Source organism: Cydia strobilella, chromosome 13 (genome assembly GCF_947568885.1).
Source record: "Cydia strobilella chromosome 13, ilCydStro3.1, whole genome shotgun sequence".
Taxonomy (NCBI): Eukaryota; Metazoa; Arthropoda; class Insecta; order Lepidoptera; family Tortricidae; genus Cydia; species Cydia strobilella.
Window position 1 is genome coordinate 9,593,663 of NC_086053.1, and position 14,090 is coordinate 9,607,752.

The window sequence follows — 14,090 nt, forward strand, 5'->3', positions numbered from 1 at the left end:
TCTGGACTGAACATCGGTTAATTTACCGGTACCTACTGGTATGAAATGTCCTTTCCTTTGAAGACAACCCTAGCTAAATACACTACTACACTTTCAAGCGTTAAATTATGTACTTACTTAATGGCCGCTTCTGCGCTCGTGTATTATGTAAGATGTTTTAAAGAACGTAAATGAAAATGTTTTACTGAAACTATGAAACTGAGTGAGGATATTATGGAAATAAACACACGTTTACAACGAAATGTTAACAACGAAAAGTTTTATATGAAAAAAAGTTTTTGATGCGAGGTTGGATAAACGCGATGCTGTCATCGTACGAGCTTCATCATATACCTACAAGTTAGTGACGTACCTATGATCAAAGATCAAGATTAAAGTCGGTATAAAAACTGTAATGAAATTGAAGACTAAACAAACCTAACAGTTAAGTGGTAAATTTTACGACGCTATATTTTGATCAATAAATTAATCTACTCGCATGTTTATATTAATGTCATAAAATGTAAGCATCTCACAAGCCAAATTAACGGGTTTGCTCGCAATAAATTAATTTTAACTGTGATACTACCGCTGGGTTAACTGCCGCTCTCATGTCAGCATAAAAGAGCACATTAGATGTATTTATTAGGTTTCATTGGTGCAATTATTCACCGATCGACGCCCGCGCAGGTTTCACTGATAATCAGCCTTTGGCGATAATTCAGTTCGGTCTAGTTTGAGTTCATACGCCCCCGGGAATATATTACGCGGATTGTGCCCCGTAGTGATCACCAAGTTTTAAATCAACAGGCGCTTTTGGCGATTTTGCAGTTTTTTGGCAACACCTTCGTATTTAATTTACCATTCCAATTTGAGCCATATGTTTGTTACTAAATAATTATGTACTTGTTTAAAATACTGAAATCGAATTCAATTAAAAATAAAACAAGCGAAAAATATTAAGAGTAATTATGTTTTATTTTATTTTAACATGTACAACCGAACAAGATCTGTGATCCACGATAGACCGTTTTTAAAGGAAGTGTCATAATAATTTTACTTTTTAAGAGTCCCCCAGCAAGCTCGGCCGAATTTCACCTTCCCATACAAACGGAGTTTCGTTTTCTTTTTAAAACTACGTGTTGGATTGTAATGAAACTTTGCACATACAATGACATGAGGTATATCTAGTCCTGGGGTTACAGTGCGTCAGGAATCAAGTTCTTCAATAGTAGGTCCCTATTTTCTGGACAACTATTAATATATATCATATTGGCATATGATAATGTTTTATTTGTCTGTTTGTTGTGTAGTCGCTAGCTAGTTATGCTTGATTCGTTTTTATTTTTAGAATTTGCTTGTACATTTCAATACAATATCAAAACAATTCTCCTTGGGAAATAACTGATATTTGAATATTCTAGGCAGTCGTATTGACTCAATTTTATGACACCCAGATATGCCACCCGCAGAAATCAATGACAATAGATTGACTAGGTTTGTAGGTTAGACATGGTTTACGTCTTATGTAAATTTACGTCATTGCAGTTTAATATTTGCTACAAAATTGTCTACCTCCACTTAAAAGCTATACTTATTCCTTAAGAAACGATAAGGTACCATTAAATATACATAAATTGTTGTTGGTGATTTATTTTACACTGCCAGTCAACAAGTCATATTATTGCTGGTATTTAGACAGATAATTTTTGACTTATAAGTAATTTTCCAATACATTAAACTTCAATCGCTCAACAATAGAAATCATTTGTCCAAACCGCCAGTTGTAGCATTAATAGGCTAATTTAGAATTCAAGTGGGAAGTGTTTTAGGTAAATACAGAGATAAGTAAATAATGTACCTATAGACTATCAACATGGACAGAAAATTCATGGGGAATCTCATGTAGATAGAAGATACTGTCACAAGTTCAAATACTATGGAGGTATCTACTAACCTCTATTGTGCGCTAAATTAATATTACCTACATCGAAAATAAAAGCACCCAGTAAAATAATAGATATAAATAGGGCTGAGACCGCGCTAATATCACATCATCTGCAATAATGATGAGGAACGCGTCTTTTTAATAAGACTTTCTTAGCTGTCTCAGTCTTTATTAGTTAGTTGTCTCTAATATTAAGTTAAGGTAAACGGCTCCCACGTGGCCTGAATATCGTAAATCTGGTAGCCAACAGTCCTTAGTCTAGACGGAATTATCGAGCTGATCTGATCCAATTGCCAAATTAGAACCGGTGTTGCCTTACAGTGAGCGCGAAAGAAGAAAAACGATCAATCATCAACTAAAAACGTGTGATTAGACAACAAGCAATTATTCTGACATCGCTGACTAACTGCGTTAATTAATAGTTTTTTTTTTATGTTGCGTGCCAGAGCAACGTGTAAGAATGCTCTTGCTGACTGTGATATTGCTTGATAGCAATGAAAATAGAGTCCATGAAAAGTGACTTGTTCTCCTCGCTCTAAGTATATTAAATTTCACAAAGGTTTGCCAAAGTGGCTAAATCACCTGGCGTCAGCTAGAAGGTGTTAAAGGACTCAGGATCGAGCTTAAACGTAGTCCCATTTAAATAATTTAAAAAGCACGTAAAAAAGGTATAAATCAAGTGTTCTAATTTTAAAGTGGCGCACCGAACCATTTATTAACTGGAAAGTACAAAATACAAATAGCAGGAACAAGGCAAAAGTACAAAGTTCTCTTCTCTTTTATTTAAGAACAAAGTTAAAGGAAAGCTCAAGGATCTAAAGAAAGACGAAGACGCAAGAAAGAGGGTAAGAAGAGGCACAAATATATGAACAGACGTTTTAATCTTTTCGCCACACCGGCACCGCTAGAACTCTAACGCTGGGAAATTTCTATTGCGCATTTCTGTAGTAAAATGCGCGGTTGGTAACTATTCTGCATCTGTTCTGCATGCATTTAAAGTTTTAACGAAAGGATATCTTTGCAATCGTTGAACACAAATTAAAAAAGCGAGAAATATTTCTAGCAAAGAAAGAAAATTTAGTTTTGCCAAACCTTGAAATCAATGTTAGTTCCTTTATTTGACATAATAAAGTTTATCATTATCAGTCCAATTAAGATAAATTTATTGAACTTAATCTCAAATTTCGTTATCCTAATTTGGTCAAATCAAGCCGACAAATACTATAAAAATAACGCGACCATGATATGTCCATAAATTGTACGTTAACTGCACCGAATATCTGACCTTAATATAAATAATTAACCCGCAATAAAAAGGTACGGCACTAAAGTATCAAGAAAAACAAGATCATTGTTTTATCTCATGCGAGCTTCCTGTGAAAGTCGACCTGCCGGTTCTAGGCAAAAGTAATAGAAAGCAGTAAAGCACCAGCCCCGATCTTAACCGTGAGACAAAAACTCGTAAACCTATAAAAAAACACACTGATATGTAGTGAAAAAGCGGAGGTAGAACATTTTCTCAGCAAGGAAAGTACAAGGAACCAATAATACATTTAATTAAATCAGCAATTCTATATAAACGAAAAAAGATTTGCTACGAAATTATTAAAGAAAATGTTTGTGACTTTGTATGTTTGAATTTTATAAAGTACTATTCTGGCTGCTGCTTAAACAATTTTCCTTAACACCCGAGGGCTAAATCAGCCACTAATGCTACCAACAAAATGAAATCAGGGGTCCTGGTGGACCTAGAAAATGGCGAGATGAGCTTGTCACCTATCATACTGTAAACTGATGGGAAACTACTCAAGGACGGGAAGAGTAAAAGAGGGAGGCTTTCAGGTGTCAAAACATTTTCGATTCAAAATAATAAATTCAATATTACAATTCCACCCAATTGAATAACCGCCTATAAATAATACAAGCACGTTGTGCAATCAAGGGGAAATAGAATTAACACCACGTTCAAACATTTCCTTAAACAGTTGTAAAATTTCCAACACTTCACTGCCATTTTACGAGCGATAAAATTAGAATTCTGACGTTTCGATGGCTCTGCTCATTAACAGAAGTGTGAAATATAGCTATACTGCTTGGGAGTAACTGCCCGATTAATATTCAGTTTGACATGGAATTTCACGGTTATGAATATTTGAAGTGGAAATTAATTACGACGCGCTAGTACGCCACTTCAAGCGCCAATAGCCAATGTAATGGGCTCATTTCAAATTGTTAAGAGCATTACACGTAGTAAACAGCGCAATGGATATCATTAGTAATGATTCATTACGAATATTCACTCCATTCTATGATTAACTGGTTTGTCAATGGATTCCTACAAAATGTATGTAGAAAATTGCTAAGTTAAGGCGGTTCCCTGAAAAATCTCCTTATATGATCATATTTTTCTAAGAGGCGTTGATATTCGTAGACGTGGAAAAAATATATGTAGTTCTTGACTATATTATCTTTAACAACATAGCTTCCGATACACGAATTATGACACTTCGCTCGATACAATTAATTCCCAAAGTAACCTCTAACTCGGACTTTTAATCCTACTTTACTCGGTTATTTATTATGTGATTAGTATCAAACAAAAAAAGAAGAAAAATAATCTTAACATAAATAGTAATTTCATAGCTTTAGAATTTCGATATTGTAAGGTAACGTTTTTAAAATAAATAAAAACCGACTAAATTCGATCAAAATTGTCACTTGGCGCGTATGTTCTTTCCCGTTCTTTCGGATTTTGATCGAATTTTGTCGATTTTTATTTATTTTAAAAACCGGCCAAGTGCGAGTCGGACTCACACACGAAGGGTTCTGTACCATTAACTATAAAAACGGTCACCCATCCAAGTACTGACCCCGCCCGACGTTGTTTAACTTCGGTCAAAAATCACGTTTGTTGTATGGGAGCCCCACTTAAATCTCTATTTTATTCTGTTTTTAGTATTTGTTGTTATAGCGGCAACCGAAATACATCATCTGTGAAAATTTCAGCTGTCTAGCTATCACAGATCACGAGATACAGCCTGGTGACAGACGGACAGACGGACAGACAGACGGATAGCGGAGTCTTAGTAATAGGGTCCCGTTTTTACCCTTTGGGTACGGAACCCTAAAAACGTTGCCTTACAATATATCGAAATTCGAAAGCTGTTTGTTTATAGTGTCACATAATAAATAACCGAGTAGTTTGAAACCGATCAACAACAAAGCCTTAATAATATTTTACAGTACATATGGTGCTACTTTCTCGCACTAGTGCGTAAAGTGCACTTTTTGTGCATATGTCGAAAGTTTAAAGGGCCATATGTACTGTAAAACGTTGTACGATACACGTGCGAATAGGTAATTCGCAACTCAAGTCGATTTAAAACACTCCCTGCGGTCGTGTTTTAATTTATCGCCACTCGTTTCGAATTTCTTCTTTCCGCACTTGTATCGTAAATAACTATTATGTAACATACGATCCCCTACTGCACAAATTACGCAAATCACACCTACATTATATTATATGAAACCTCAATACGAATGTTTCAAAGCATTTCATGTCATATTAGTTCGCAAATTTGTTGACAAGCCCAAAGCCAAATAGAGGACATGTTTTTGCTTAAGTTTTTAGTGAACTTAATCTGTGATGACATATAGGGTGACTACCATATTAGTAAACCACAATCCGGTACGACATCTCTTCGTAACTATATTGACTAAGTCGCTTTTACGTCTTTTTAGTTATAATTCACAAAACGGGCTTTTGTATTTACTTAGTGGTATTTGTTACACAGCTGGCAGTTAGGGTGTTTTAGACGTAAGAAATTAATAGTTAACCATAGCAAATCTTGGCTTTATTAAGGTGCAACGACGTCCATAAATCTTAATTACTTATAAACAGACCTCTTAAATTACTCTGTAAGGCCATTTTATATAGGTACAAAAGGGGCGTATGGTAATTTTATAGCCCACTTTGAATCGCATTTGTTTTATTTGTCATTTTTGGACTTTCATTATATTCTTAAAGCATGTTAACCGGCAAATATTATTGTAAACAAGCAATAATCATGTGAAGCAAGCTTACTACTGTGATAGGTATCCACCTAACAAATTTGAAATTTTGCTGTTTCATTCGCAGTAAATATTTTAGTCAATAAAAGCAAATTTGCAAACCACTTGTAGGAAAACCTATTCGGATACGACGCCGGGATATAAACTACACTACAGTCCTAGCATGCTAGAAGTATCATTTAAAAAAGCCATACTTTAAAGGCTAAAACTGTCTAACGTAACCTGAAAAATGTTTTCGCATTTTTCTGAAAACTCTGCACATTAGCCGGTAAAAACCGGTAATCCTAGTAGCGCAATAACAAAGAAACATACGTCTTCCTGGCGAGAATCGCACTTAACAGAAACTTACTGTTACCATAGGATTTCTGTGCCGATAAATCCAACTAAGCCCGGACATCCAATCTATTACCTACCTGTGTAGGGCTGTAACAGTAAGATTACGATTACAATGTAATTGTTGTTCGGAAAATACTAAATAAAGTAACTTTAGGCAACGTGTCAAAAGACTAAAGTTTCGTTTCCTGAAAATCTGAATGAAATAGGACAGTTTTATAGAAAAATCGAATGTCTAATTAAGTAGTATAGTATTTATGAAAGACAACTTATACTTAATGAATTGCTGCGCAATATCTATACCATACGTACGTACGTACTTATAACAGCATTCTAAACAGATTAAATGTTAATATATTTTTCCTTTTTTATTGTGGGACGTACCACATTATTACAATCTATAAATTGTTAATTGTTAATTGTTGTTGTTGTGTTAATTGTATTCGCGTTGATTGACGGATGGTCAGCTGGCGCAATTGGTAACGCATTGGACCGGCAATCCAAGGATGTGGGTTCGATTCCCACGTTGACCAGAGTTGATCATCGTTGATTTTTTCATTGTGATTGACATCTGTATATACAATTTATAGATTCTAAACAGATGTAATCACCCAGGACCTGAAAGAAAATACCAGATAAAATAACGCTGTCACTCCATTAAATAATTCCAAGGAAGGCTTTATAAGTCCTAGCTATTCTATAGTAACTTTCATTCAGACTTAATCAGGCTTTTAACATAACCTTACAGTATTCCGGAAAACGGAATATAAAAGTGAGCGTACTTTGCTGAATAAAACGCCAACGCAGTTTAACATTTTCAGTTCTATGAATCTATCATGTAAGAATACAATGTTTTACAGCATAAGGGAGCAAGGTTAGTAGAGCAAGCAGCTCGCGCAAGGAATGTGTGACAGCGTGAGAGTAAATCCCCCGTCTTATCTTGCTCAGTTGGCTGTTCGGGAATGCTCAGCGTGTTGCCTTTGAAGTCCGACACGTAAGTTTTACACATGTAAAACGGGTTTTTCAGCTGTCTACCCACCAGGATGCTGAAATGTTGTGATATACCGAGGCACGCGTTGAATAATGTTGAATATGAATTAACGTTATGAGATAGCAGATAAGCAGATTAACACTTATTTGGTAGGTATGTGTTGGTGAGAAATTGAATCTTGAAAGATAAAGTTGGCTGAGTAGTAAGATGACAATCCAGTATGTTATTATTTCATAGGTCTAATGCTGGAGCTGGAATGTGAGAATATAAATACTGTAAGAAAGAAACGCAATCCTTGTTTGCGTCTTGAGTTGTTTGCTACAACTTCATGTGTATTGATTGATTAACATAACATCGATAAGCAATATCCTATTTTTTAGGGTTCCGTACCTCAAAAGGAAAAAACGGAACCCTTATAGGATCACTCGTGCGTCTGTCTGTCTGTCTGTCCGTCTGTCACAGCCTATTTTCTCCGAAACTACTGGACCAATTAAGTTGAAATTTGGTATACATATGTAAGTTTGTAACCCAAAGACGGACATGTAACGCAATCAAATGAATTTTAAACATGGGGGCCACTTTTGGAGGGTAAATGAGAAAATTAAAAAATAAAGTTTTTCAAACTATATCGTGTTATATATCATATGAAAGAGCTCATTGTGAGAATATCAAATATATTTTTTTTATAATTTTAGGATAAACAATTTAGAAGTTATTCAAGAAAATAGGCATAAAATGACCATTCCCCCCCCTTTATCTCCGAAACTACTGGGTCTAAAATTATGAAAAAATATACAAAATAGATCTTTACCTATAGATTACAGGAAAACCTATTAGAAATTGCAGTCAAGCGTGAGTCGGACTTAATTACTTAGTTTTTGATCTGACCCCTACGGGTTTTTTAAAGACATTTCACTCACGTTTCACATAAAAAATACATTGTTTAAATTGTGTAATTTTTTTTTACAAATATGGATGAATAGAATAGAACATAGGAGGACTAATCGTATTGATGAGTAATTCATCGATAGCTCCTTCTTTTGATACAAGACCCAATTCGCCAAATCATTTTCTCATAGATAAAAAGATGTCTTTGCCTTAAGAGAATTTATCATATCAAAGGTAAGAGACATGATTACTGGTAGGGTGACTGCTAAAATTATTAGCCACTCTTAACAATAAGGCTTGTATTGGCTTGTTTCTTTCTGATTTGTTAGTAGTGGCCAATAACTATAGCAATCACCCTACCAGTAATCATGTCTCTTACTATGTAGTGGCCAATAACTATAGCAGCCACTCTACTAGTGGCCTAGGTGCTAGGAACAACACTAGGTAACCTGGTGGCTAACAAATGCATTCCACCTGGATCAAAGCCCGGCTGGGGGCGTTTATGTAGGAGCAATTACCTCCCCGTTAATCTACTTTTGATTGCAGTTACTATTTGTTTTGCAACGATTAGTAGGTACAAAACTACTGTCTGGATAACCTGGATAAACATTAGTAGCGTAATTCGTTTTTTTTTATCTATATTTTCTTAGTTTTAGCTTATCTAGATAGGCTTGGGGACTGTTTTAGCAGTCGAGCGAGATAAGCATTAATTTGTATAAAGATAAAGATAAAAATCAATTTATTCTAAGGACTAGGTATTTTTGTATTCTCTGTCTTTAATATTTGTTTACTCCGTATTTTTATTTATTCTTTATATTTGATATGTTTTGATAATTTTTATATTGTTTTATTTTATTTTACTTTATTGATGATTATTTTAATGAATTACAGAATTTGACATGTAATTTTTTTAATTTTATGAATAAAGGAATATGAATATGAATATGAATATTTTTACCCATAAAAGAACAAACATTTTTTTTCTAATCAGGAATCATTCTACAGGTAACTGTATGTTACCTATATACCTACATCATAGATCTTGCAAGTTAACATTTATGGTAATGTTATTCTGAATAGTATGACACGTGGTGTGCATATGTGATGATCTATGCATAAATCAAATTTAAATTAAATTAAATTTTTGACGTGTAATATGTAACAATATTATTAATAAATGAGTATGAGTATGAGTATGCCGCTGCATAAAAAATTAAATCAACAAAAGCAATTCTTCAACTAGTTATTAAACAACTATTGGTTTGAGTTTGTGTTTTATAAAAATTTTATGAGACATAAAAAAACTATTCTGTGGTAGATATAGATATATCAGGGCTAAATTGAAAAAAGCCCAGCAAATTCATTTAGGCGAAAACTTTGATGTAATAAAAGAGACCGCAACGTTGTTATAAAATTTGGAAGCATAATAAAAACCAAGAGCTCGTTAGACTTTTGTGGAAAATTAAATTTGATAATCAATTTTGGCATTAAACTACAATTTTTATATCAAAGTAAAAAAGGCAAAAATGTATTAAACTACAAGTTATAAAAGCTATTATTTATAGGTACAATGATGATGCTAGGATATCTAACTGGCGAGAAATAGCGCAAAAAAGCTGAGTAGCAATTTCAATTATTTTTTAGAGGTCAAAATCATCTTAAAATTAAAACGAATAAAATGATTTAAGCTAAATACAGTGCATAATTTTATTTCACAAGTTACTCGACATCATTGCCATTACAAGATTTATAAGTCCTCGACAAACCGCGTGGGCTAATCGTTTAGCGTATACAAAGACAATTATATGTAAATTTTGATTTAGATCATAATAAGATGCGGAACAACGGCGCCAAGCCGCCAAGCGACCGGTTTTTAAACGATAGGTGCCAAATATGGACAAACGTCGAATTATGTACACTAATTGTTTTTGTACTAACATGCACGTTTTACAAACTTCCTTGTTTTTTTATAGCTGAAGAGCAAATCGACTTTTATGAGTAAATATGATCGGGATTAAAAACCAACAGGAGTAATACGGGTAAAAGTTAAACGATTGGAAAAGATTCCAGAAATACTGACCAATTACAGAATATTTTTATCGTTTACATCTTAAAGTGTATTATGTTTTGTTGTTGTATATTTATACTAGATTTTCATCGTAGTTGAGCATGACAGCGGAAATCTCAATACAATTTCAATATATTAAATAAAAAGCATTGCAGTTGTCATATGCATATATAAATATTCATATTCATATTTATTAATAATATACACATACATTACACGTCAAAATACAAAATACAATTACAATTACAATTAGTGGAATAACAATTAAAATTTCAATTTATTTCAACATCATATATTCTTATAAGGGATCATTATTTAATTTAACATTAGTTTGTGATGGTGGTAATACGACAACCCGATAAAACATGCTTTCATTTGTGTATAAATAACAAATAAAAACATGTTCTATCGGGTTGTCGTATTACCACCATCACAACTGTCGTTCTAACACGTTTTACACAACAAAAATCTAGATACCGCTTTGTATGGAAGCGAAGCCAAGTAGCATTCTCTTAATAAACTATAGTCATATAATTGAGCATTTAGCAATAAAACACAATCATTGCCTTTTACGGCCTCGTGCAACAAAAAACTTACTTATTAGTATTATCTAATGGAGTACAAATGGAGCTACTAACATTACAAGTTTCCTTACACGGGCGCCATCGCTCAACCTCAGGTGTGGGCCGTTTAGTATATCTACACATATTACAAACACAACACATTTTGCCAGCGGCTTAGGTCTGAAATTGGGTTATATCACGCTTCAAGTTTTCGGGGGGAAAGTAGCTATCACCCATAATTCAAACTATTTTCATCCAAATTTCAGTAAAATTGGTTTGACGCACGACGTTCTTGGAAATAGTGAGGTGTAGGTTGTGGGGTTGCGCTTTTTCTATCTAGTGATACTAGAAAGTAACGAATGCCATGTCTTAATTTTATTAAGCTACAAATTTTATCGTAGTCTACTATTTATGCTATTAAATTAAATCTTCTTATGCTAGCCCCTCATCTTAATAACTAGATAACATAACCAATTGTATAAAGAAATTCTCTATAGAAATCATAGTTAGGAACCGCCTTTAAAGTGGGTTCGTTTCTTAACAGTTTTCCCATCGTATTAACTCTTTACAATGCTCCGAACCGTGTTCACTTCAGAGCAATTTGAATTTTTAAGTATCATCTATTATTTTATTCCAGTTTTCCGCGTAAAATACTCTTAGAGGTAAAATTGTGGCCGAACCTAGTATTGTGGCCATGAGAGAAGGAGGCGTATTCTGATTGCAATAAGAGATTATTAATTTGATCTGGGTTTGTTATAGATATGATCTTTTCGTGTCGAAAGTGACAAACGTCACTTTTGACACTGACGGATCATATTTATAACAAATCTAGATCAAATTCATAAGCTGTTATTACAATCAGAATATGCCCCAAGAGGTGACAACTACAAGAGAAACATTTTTCAAAATGAGATCAATTCTTATATTCGAATACAACTTTTGTTCAGGTTTCGATCGATTGATCGACTTTTTTATCAGTCCAAATTCAGCAGCGTCCAAAATCATAATACAAATTCAACAGGTGGAATGTCTACTCTTAGACACCGCGCGATAGTAAGGGATAAGCGCTCTGTTTTGTCGTTATCGACGCGATAAATGGGACCTTAATATGCTCTCAGAACTATTTGGTTGTCGTGCGACTACATCAAAGCCTAGTTTGACTGAATTGACTATTTAGATATTTATATATCTAAATACGTTCTTGGCTAGACCAATTGGCACATAAAAGGTTACAGTTCAAAGACATTCTATTTATTAGAATGACCCTGACTGACCCCTACTCTGGAGACCTCTTCAGCGTTATATAAGTGTTATTCGTAAACAGACAAACGTCAGAATAATTGGAAAGATTTTGTTTACCATGTTCCAATTACGATCGGACAAAGGATCGAGGAAACAGGTCAACCGGAAAAAATAAGGATGCCATTATTTGTTTATGGTACCTATGTAAACGAATCACTCAACCTGGTGACTATTCGATATGTTCACAATGGTCTTAAGACGCTCAGCGGCAATGTTGTGACTTGAACACATTGAGTTCGATTTGACAGGTCTCATTAAATAGTTGCCTAATAAAATTATTAGGGAACTATTTACCTACAACTAATTTGATGCATCGCCCGCCCTTAACTAAATTACTTTGACGGAAGGTTGTCTGGAAGAGATCGCTGTTAGCGATAAGACCGCCTGTTGTTACCTACACCGTTAAATTCCAATGTATTCTCTGTAACCTTTATTTTGCAGTGTGCAATAAAGTATTTTATTATCATTTCTCTTTATTAACCTTTTTTCTTAAGTTAGGATTTTTATAATATGTATATAAAAGTAAAATATAAAACACTTACAAAACAATACAAAATACATATTAACACATTATAAAAAACTTAACCTAGGGTGCCGCCAGCAGCGAGGCAGGGCCCAAGCTGCCGGTGGTCAGGGCTGCAGAGAGAGGAACCGCCGGACTATCCGCGCCGTGTCCAAGATCACCGCCTTCTGCATCTGACCCTTGATCCAACCACCTAGCGAAAGTCTCTCAAGGTGTTGGTCGAGACTCTTCGCTATGAGACCGTTCGCCGAAACGACTATCGGGACAATGATCGTCGAATCAACATCCCACATGGCGGTTATCTCGTGAGCCAAGTCTAGGTACTTACTGGACTTGTCCTTCTCGGCTTTCACGAGATTCTCATCATGGGGGATGGTGATGTCGACGAGTCGTTTATTATTATTATTATTAGTATTAAATCACAACCTTGTACCATGATATACCTGTAATAGAATTGTGTGCAATAAATTACAAGCTATATTTGAGCTACACAGTTGGAAAAAAATCAGCTTGCGTAGTTTGGCCAGAAAATCTTTCAAATTCTACTAGATACAACCCTGTTAGTAAACTTGTGAGAGAAATGCATTAGAAATAAAATTTAGTAATACCTATATTGTAGCCTCACCTCTGGCACGTCAAATACAGTCCCAGGTCACGAAATAACGGGAAAACCGTGACATATGACAAAACGTGCCTTTGTATGCATGTTTGTCATTTGACGATAATCCTAGTCGTAACTTGTAACATGGAAGTGCTCATTTCTCTAATTCTCTTCTTATTCGTGATGCTGTTTCATATTTCATAACACGGAATAAAGGATTATTCTCTGTTCTGTGTTTCATAATATTACCTATTGGAAAACACGACACAGAATATTACTAGGAAAGGTTACCCCACGCGTTGGGCATACAGAGATAAAACTGGGATATGTCAATCTTCAATCCGTAAATAAACAACGCAAAAAATTACGTCCATAGTATATGTTGCCGAACTCGAAGTTTTATTATTTGATCTCTGGTTGATCGTACTTGATTTTGTTTGACTTACTTAGTTCGTAGTGCTTCACGGTTGTAGGTAGTTATAAAGTTCTTATATTATATTTATAATATTAAGTGCGCAGCGAGTGCAGTCAAAAGTAGAGAGATTCTATCTTAAATTTCGATTGCGGTTTCCCACAAGGGCGATTTTAATTTAACAATTTGTTAAAGTTTGATCTTGTTACGACGTGAGCTTGACGATCGTCGCTCACGCATTCATGCGCCCGAAATGCACTGGGGGTCGTGTCATTAGGCATCTCGCTCACACTTATTAGCGACTTAGCGAATAGTGTCAGTCATGTCATAATATTAAAAAAATTAAACAGAAGCTCTCCTGTTTTTGCCAAGACTTGACTCCCTGTTTCCCATTTTCGTCCATACAAACAT

General features: G+C 34.7%; 1 protein-coding gene and 1 non-coding gene across 7 annotated transcripts in view; one reads left to right on the forward strand and one right to left on the reverse strand.

The window, feature by feature from the left end:
* LOC134746644 (rap1 GTPase-activating protein 1) overlaps positions 1 to 14,090 on the reverse strand; it is a 382,127-nt gene that overhangs the window by 174,439 nt on the left and 193,598 nt on the right. The window lies entirely within an intron of this gene.
* Positions 6,793 to 6,864, forward strand: Trnaa-ggc (transfer RNA alanine (anticodon GGC)). The gene has a single exon. It is a non-coding gene; the product is annotated as a tRNA-Ala (tRNA).